General features: G+C 37.0%; 1 pseudogene; it reads right to left on the bottom strand.

The window, feature by feature from the left end:
* Window positions 1-420: 420 nt before the first annotated feature.
* On the bottom strand, window positions 421-827 carry LOC117408767 (large ribosomal subunit protein uL10-like; annotated as a pseudogene).
* Window positions 828-7,386: the final 6,559 nt, after the last annotated feature.

The raw sequence follows: 7,386 nt of genomic DNA on the forward strand, positions 1-7,386 counted from the left end.
TGTAAGAAAGGCACTATATAAATAAAATTTGATTTCATTTAATTTTCTGCAGCTCTGGAGCCTAACCATACGACCTCTCAGTGCTTGGCATTATAATATAATAATGTTCAATAAAATAATACAATTACTGGCTAAAATTTAAGAAACAATACATTTTAACCTAAACCCTAAATTCAACATTCCTAAATTAACAGCAATTCTGGCTGCTGAGAAGCACATTTAGAGTACAAGCAGTGGCAGATGGTGTTCTGGTCCTGCAGGAGCGTTATTTTTATGAGGGGAGGCTCTGCCTCCATGGCAAACTCCTATCCTCCAATAAACACAGTAGTAGTTTTTTTTTTTTTTTTTTTTTAGTTATTGTATTTTATTGGTGATATTTTGATTATGTCAAGCTGCACACAGCAGGGACAGGCTGGGCATTTACTTGAAGAGCCCGAAGCCCATGTCATCATCCGATGCCTCAGACTCCTCCTTCACTTCCTCCTTCTTCGTGGCGGGGGCTGCAGTCTCAACAGCTGGGGCAGCGACCGTAAAGGCAGAGGAGTCACCCAGGAACACCTTCACCTTATCTGTCAATGGCAAGGAAGTCAGTTTCCACGGCAACAGCCAAGACTCTCTTGTATCCATTGATGACAGAGTGGGGGATAGAGGCCAGTGGGGTAGCCGATCTGCAGGCAGACACTGGCAATGTTCCTCATGCCCTCCAGGAAGCGCTGGTGCAGGGTATCCTCAGTGATGTCCAGAACCTCAGGGCTGTAGACGCTGCCGTTGCCATACACCTGCTGGATGATGAGACCAAAGGAGAAAGGTGAGATGTTCAGAAGCATGGCTTCACTGGCATGCACCCACCTTGCCCCCCTGCTTAAGTAGTGGCACAGGTTTTAATTGGAGGAACCACCCATATCCTCCCGCCCCCTGCTGAAGCACTACTGTAATGTACTGAGTATGCATTAATTTATGAGTGTTGATTGAAATTGCATCGTTTTGTTTTGTATCGCATCAGAGGTAAGAAACACAATATATTTTGTTATTGCTTTATTTTGGTGCATGTCTTGTGCAGGTGTGAAATGTAAAATGGAGGATAACACAGTGGCTACATTTTGGCTGGGGCGATGCAAAAAACAATCTGTCAGCACTGCCCTTGATTAACCTCCTCCACAGGAAAAACATGGACACACATTCCAGCCCACCAAATCACAGCTTAGCATACACTTTTTTTCCCCTGCAAATTTACATTGTTACCCCCAGGGCACAAAGTGCCATACTAAGCCAGTTGCAAGGGCAGTCGTTCGTTTGACCGATAAACAAAGCAACTTTAAACCCTTTAAAGTGTTGAATTTAAATCAAGGGAAGTAATGTTAAAACTTTACAATGTATTAGTAAGACCTCATCTAGAATATTGTGTTCAGTTCTGGTCACCTTGTTACAAAAAGGATATTGCTGCTCTAGAAAGAGTGCAAAGAAGAGCAACCAGAATTATCCCGGGTTTAAAAGGCATGTCGTATGCAGACAGGCTAAAAGAATTGAATCTGTTCAGTCTTGAACAAAGAAGACTATGCGGTGATCTGATTCAAGCATTCAAAATTCTAAAAGGTATTGACAATTTCGACCCAGGGGACTTTTTCGACCTGAAAAAAGAAACAAGGCCCAGGGTTAACAAATGGAGATTAGATAAAGGGGCATTCAGAACAGAAAATAGGAGGCACTTTTATTACACAGAGAATTGTGAGGGTATGGAACCAACTCCCCAGTAATATTGTTGAAGCTGATACCCTGGGATCCTTCAAGAAGCTGCTTGATGAGATTCTGGGATCAATAAGCTACTAACAACCAAACGTGCAAGATGGGCCGAATGGCCTCCTCTCGTTTGCAAACGTTCTTATGTTCTTATGTTCTTATGTTCCTTGTTTATGTCCACAGTCTTAGGATGCACTTTTGCTGTTAGCCTTCTTAAAGTAGTCCTGTGGTTTAATATATTCCTAATGTTCCCTTCATTGCATCACAAGGATGACTGACTGAATCAGACAATTGTGCAGGAGATGTGTGTGACTCTTGACTCTGCAAGTATTTAAAATATGTGCCGGTTATCGGAGACTCTGATTCGAAGTGTACCATCAAAAGTGACATGTAGGGAATCGGACACTGATTTTTTTGTTCCTAGTGCCTATTCAATGGCAAGGCGCAGAAAGACTAATTTGATTTCCTCACGAAAAAGAGATCGCCCAGGCACTGAAATTAGGGCAGTCGGGTACCATATAAGCATTTTCATAAGAAATCGGTAAAGATTTTTAAGTTGGTTCTCAAGTCAAGGTTCTGCCTATAGAAAAAAGTGCCGGAACTGTGTTCCAGCTCGACTACCCCAGTGATCTTCGAGAAACTACTTCTTCCAATTAGGAGTAAATCAGACAAACATATAACACACCTACCAAGTTTATATAATGAAAATATTTTATGTTATTAGTCCTTTTGTTGAGTTAATTCACTTTTCAGACCAAACAGGTAATATTGCAGGCATCATTTATGGAATTATTGTATTAGCTGCAATGTGAATTCCTATTATTCTGTCAAAAGTTTGACACATTACATCAAGTCAGGAGTGGACACACTATATCATTTCCTGTCATTTACCTGACACTTTTCAAATATTGCATTTAAATAGGGGTGGTAACATCCATTAGAAACTCCACAAATCACAGTTAATTAATAAATATACAGTATGAAATAGAATAGCTGCTTCTTATGCTCTGTAACTTATAGCCAGAGATAAAACCAATTTCCTGCTATGAATGCTAATGTGAATACATGAAAGCAGGGCTTGTACAACCTTGGTTTTGCTAATTGCCATTTGCGCATACACTGAGCACCTTCCCATAAAAAGTGTACTTCAGTGATTCATTTATTATCACTTTTTATTATTACAGAAATATGGTTTGCTGATATATTGCTGGGGTTTGTAGGTTTTTCTTTCTTCTACTGGAAGTGTCATTAGAATTTGATGGCTCCCAAGTGTAATATCACAGAATATTCATGTATTAAGGCACTAAATAGAAACCACAATGCATTCTTTTTTCTCTTGTCAGAATGGGTCTGCTTTATTTATTCACAGTCCTGTTGAGCATGTCAGAATATTGGAAAGTCTAATGCCAAGATGCCAGTATGACTCAGCGCTCTTCTGTGAATGCACTGCTGAGATGAATGTAAGAATGTGACAACAATTTCCTTTGGTTCACTTCACATATTGAATGCTTTTAAGGCAGACTCTGATAACACACATGTTGCTGCTGTTCATAGATATATTTACTGCTAAAGTCACATCTCACAGCACAGGTACAGTAACAGCCTATTTTGTTCTCTGTCATACGCTGCGATAGTGTGTTGTGTGTGCATTAATATATAAATTACTTTTAAGTCAGCATGCTGTATATATTCATATTTCAGTTTGTGACAGAAACTGAACAAATACTGGACATGTACTGGTACATACAAAAGCACAAATTATGGTTTGTGATACGATTTGGTTGTGTTGACCTGGATTGTTTCTCGTAACATCAATGCAGCATCATTACTGGGTTATATCGAGCTCCAGGGTGTTGAGGCTAGAACTGGAAACAAAATATAGTGGTGGTAGACTTGGGTTGGAATTATTTTTCTTTTTTTTTCTTTCCAAAATGCAACAGAAATTACAAACACAGGTATTTAATTTTGTAGTGACAACGCTTTCATTATAAACTTTTTCCCCTTTCTTATACTTAGAAATTCAGGACAAATAATATTATTATATATAGCCTTGATCACAAGTGATAAAATGACATGTGTGGACCTAATTTTATCTTTAAATTGTTGTGGTATTAAATTAACCCCAATGTATTTAGCTTCCCAAAGTGTTACAGTAACCAGGAAAGCAATCATGACTGCTTGATGAATACACAAATAATGGCAAGACAGTTAGCATTCACAGAAGAGTGCAGTTTACCCTTGTATAGTCTATAGTGGTGTTTGGTGTATGTTGGTATTATATAATGCCCATTTTATATTTAATTTATATGTTGTGTTATTGTTTTTTAAACATGAATCTTCAAGCGTGCTATACAAGACCAACTTGTTTTTAAAAAGGGACCTGCGTTATCTAAAACAGGTTTTGACACACTTGAATGAATTTGTTTTCACACCACCTTAATAACACACAAAATCCCATTTGTGCAGTGCATTGAATATTTGCTTTAATAGCAGTCAATTTGACAGCATTGTGATTTTTTGTTTTAAAACTAACATAGCACATGGAATTTTATTTAATCTGACTCTAAATTCCTTTTAGTATTTTTTAATGGATGATGTATACTTGGATTGAAAAATCTTTCTGGGCTGTATTGAGCAGGTGACCATATTTTACCAAAATATGCTTTAGTTTTGTTTTCATTGTATTAACTATGTATAAATGTCTGCTCTGCCTTAGAAAAAAAACAAACAAACAAAAAAAACACTGTTGCTCAGCAACTACAATCAATAGCAGGAAAACATGAATCTAAAGAACAATTAACTTTTTGTCACTTATACAATATTAGCATAATGAATGAATGGGGCTTACCTTGTGAATAAATGTTGAATGGGCATTGAGTGGTTAGAAAACAAATGATAGACTTCACACATTGAAGTGTTAGTTATTCTCTTTCATTATCAGTGAACCTTTGTTATGGTCCTACCGCTAGCCTCATACCTAAGTGACCCTGTTTTCAAAGAGCAGAATGACAGTCTGCTGGTTTTTCTAGCATCTTCCAAGATTCCCACAGCTCTACCTTTTGTTTAACACAGCTGGTAATTTATGTCCACCAGCATTTTAAAAAAGAGCCATGTTTTTTCCCTTTCATTGAGTTTAGTACTATTCATGTTACCCACTTGTACTTTTAATTGTTTAATAATCTTCGCCACTGTAAAACTGTAGCCCCCTGTGCTTTATTTATGTTTTACTAAATTGAAACACACATACTTGGCAGCAATGCTATAAATACTAATGTTTTTAAAGGGAAATCAATGAATGTTAACATAAGAATCTAAAGTTTAAAAGCTGTTCAGTAGTACACAAGTCTTTGAGCCCTTTTAAATCTGTGATTCAAATAGGAATGCTTATGCTATACAATACAATACAATACAATACAAATGTATTTTTACATAGTGCCTTTCATGCCAAGGCATCCCAGAGCACTGCACAAAGTTACAAGCAAAATAAAATAGTTTATGTGTACAAATACTCTCCAGTTACAACCAATTATTTAAAAGTACATTAAAAAAGAATGTTTTCAATTTAGCCTCAAAATAATGCAGTGTTTCAGGCTGCCTAATGGTAACTGGAATAGAGTTCCACAACCGAGACGCACAACAGCAGAAAGCTCCGGCTCGGATTTAAGACGACTTTTTGGAACAACTCAAAGTTCTACATTTTCTGATCTCAAAGAACGACTAGGAGTATACAGAGTTAGTAGCTCTTGGAGATAGGATGGTCCTAATCCATGAAGGGCCTTATAAGTTATTACAGCAACTTAAAAATCAATTCAGTGGATCACTGGTAACCAATATAAGGACCTAAACACTGGAGTAATGTGCTGAGACCAGGTAGCTGATTTTATTAAAGCTTATGAAAGGCAGGCAGTGCACAATACCACATCTCCTCAATAGTTTGTCAAATACAGTATCGCTTTTAGGGCAAAGAGGAATAGACTAGGTAAAAACCAGAATACCCCCAGGTAAAAGTTGGTCCCTACAGTATGTTTGTATTGTCAGAACAGTTAGTTCCAAGTCAAAATGATGTTCAGTACTTAAACTAATTCTGCATTTAATATTTTAATTATTTAAATCTTATTAAGTAATTTCAGAAGAATTCTACTGGCACAGAATGTTAAAGAATAACAACATTGTTCAATATGGATTCATGAAATTGACTCAAAATCAATGGCATTACAATATCCTTCCTACGTAAGAGTTATTAGAAACTGCATTTGTGTTCTTTCTTTTTAGTGTTAAACATGATTATTGAACGCTGTAGCATTTTCATTTTCCCAAACCAAACCTCCTTATCTTTTTAGTGAACCAACAATTCCAGTGACATTGTTTAAGATACCAAGCATGACAAGGTTGGACACATCCACCCTGTGAGATCCAGTCTGTTAAGCAAGTATTGAGCTTCTGTCAAGAAAATTGCTGAGTTGGTCATATACCTATTGATTTAATCAGTAAATGCAAAATGGGTCTGCTTTATATACTTAGTGCCTCATTGGAGCCTGTGCCTGTAATTTGACATTATATTAACCTATTAAAAGTGTTGAATCTGTTGGTGATGCAGGACAAGAAAAACAATATAATGATCAATTCACATGCTCAAATTGGCTTTAAACAAAGGTGTATGTGTATTTCTGAATATCATTTTGCGAATCTGAAATCAGATATTGACATCCATGCATTAGCATGTACATATAATTGCTTAGCCTAGAACATCTCTAAAGGTGACAGCGATTACACTTTTGACAGCTAAACCATGCCTATTAAATAACTAATCTACCATTTTCCCATTCATCAAGAACTTCAAGAAGCCACTCAGTACAATAATTTATTTTTGCAATATGTGTTTTTTCCATTAAGAGGTAGTGTACATCGAGGGAGGCTCTTCCATCCATTAGTTGACCTTGACTTTTAATACAATGCATGGCGTGGTTTGCCTACTGGCACTGTAGCTTAAGACCAAGGTAGACATTGTGTTGGCCCAGTGAAAGATATCAGCAACTGTTTCTTTTTTTGTCTTTAGATCAATAGGCTAACAACAAATTCAACAAAAATAGTTACCATGCCATCAATAACCTATTAGTACCTTATTTGAGAAATGTATGTACTGTAGCCTTGACCATGTGAGATTATTCAACCAATTGCCCAAGGCACATTATAAAAGCAGGTGGTTCAATCAATCAATCTTTATATTTGTATAGCAGCTTTAACAAGGGCCGCCACAAAGCACTTTACATGAAGAAAAAAAACTGAGGGAGCTTCCCTTACAGTGCTGGGTCATTACATCATTTCGGTGCAATATAGCAGAAGCATCTACCACTTGAGTTTTTTTTCTGAATAATGGGTATAGAAAGCAACCTGGCATCCTCAGATCGGAGTCACCGATTGAGGACATATGGTCTTTAAGGTAAGGTGGTGCAAGACCATTCAGATCCTTATAGGTTAATAACAACACCTTAAATCGGAAGGAAGCCAGTTTACAGATGCCAGCACAGGAGTGATATGATCTTGTCTCTTAGACCAAGTTAAAACTCTTGCAGGAGCATTTTGTACATGTTGCAGATGAGATATCACATTGCTACCAATACCAATTAAAAGACCATTAAAATAATCAAT

This window comes from Acipenser ruthenus, chromosome 2 (genome assembly GCF_902713425.1).
Source record: "Acipenser ruthenus chromosome 2, fAciRut3.2 maternal haplotype, whole genome shotgun sequence".
NCBI classification, from domain to species: Eukaryota; Metazoa; Chordata; class Actinopteri; order Acipenseriformes; family Acipenseridae; genus Acipenser; species Acipenser ruthenus.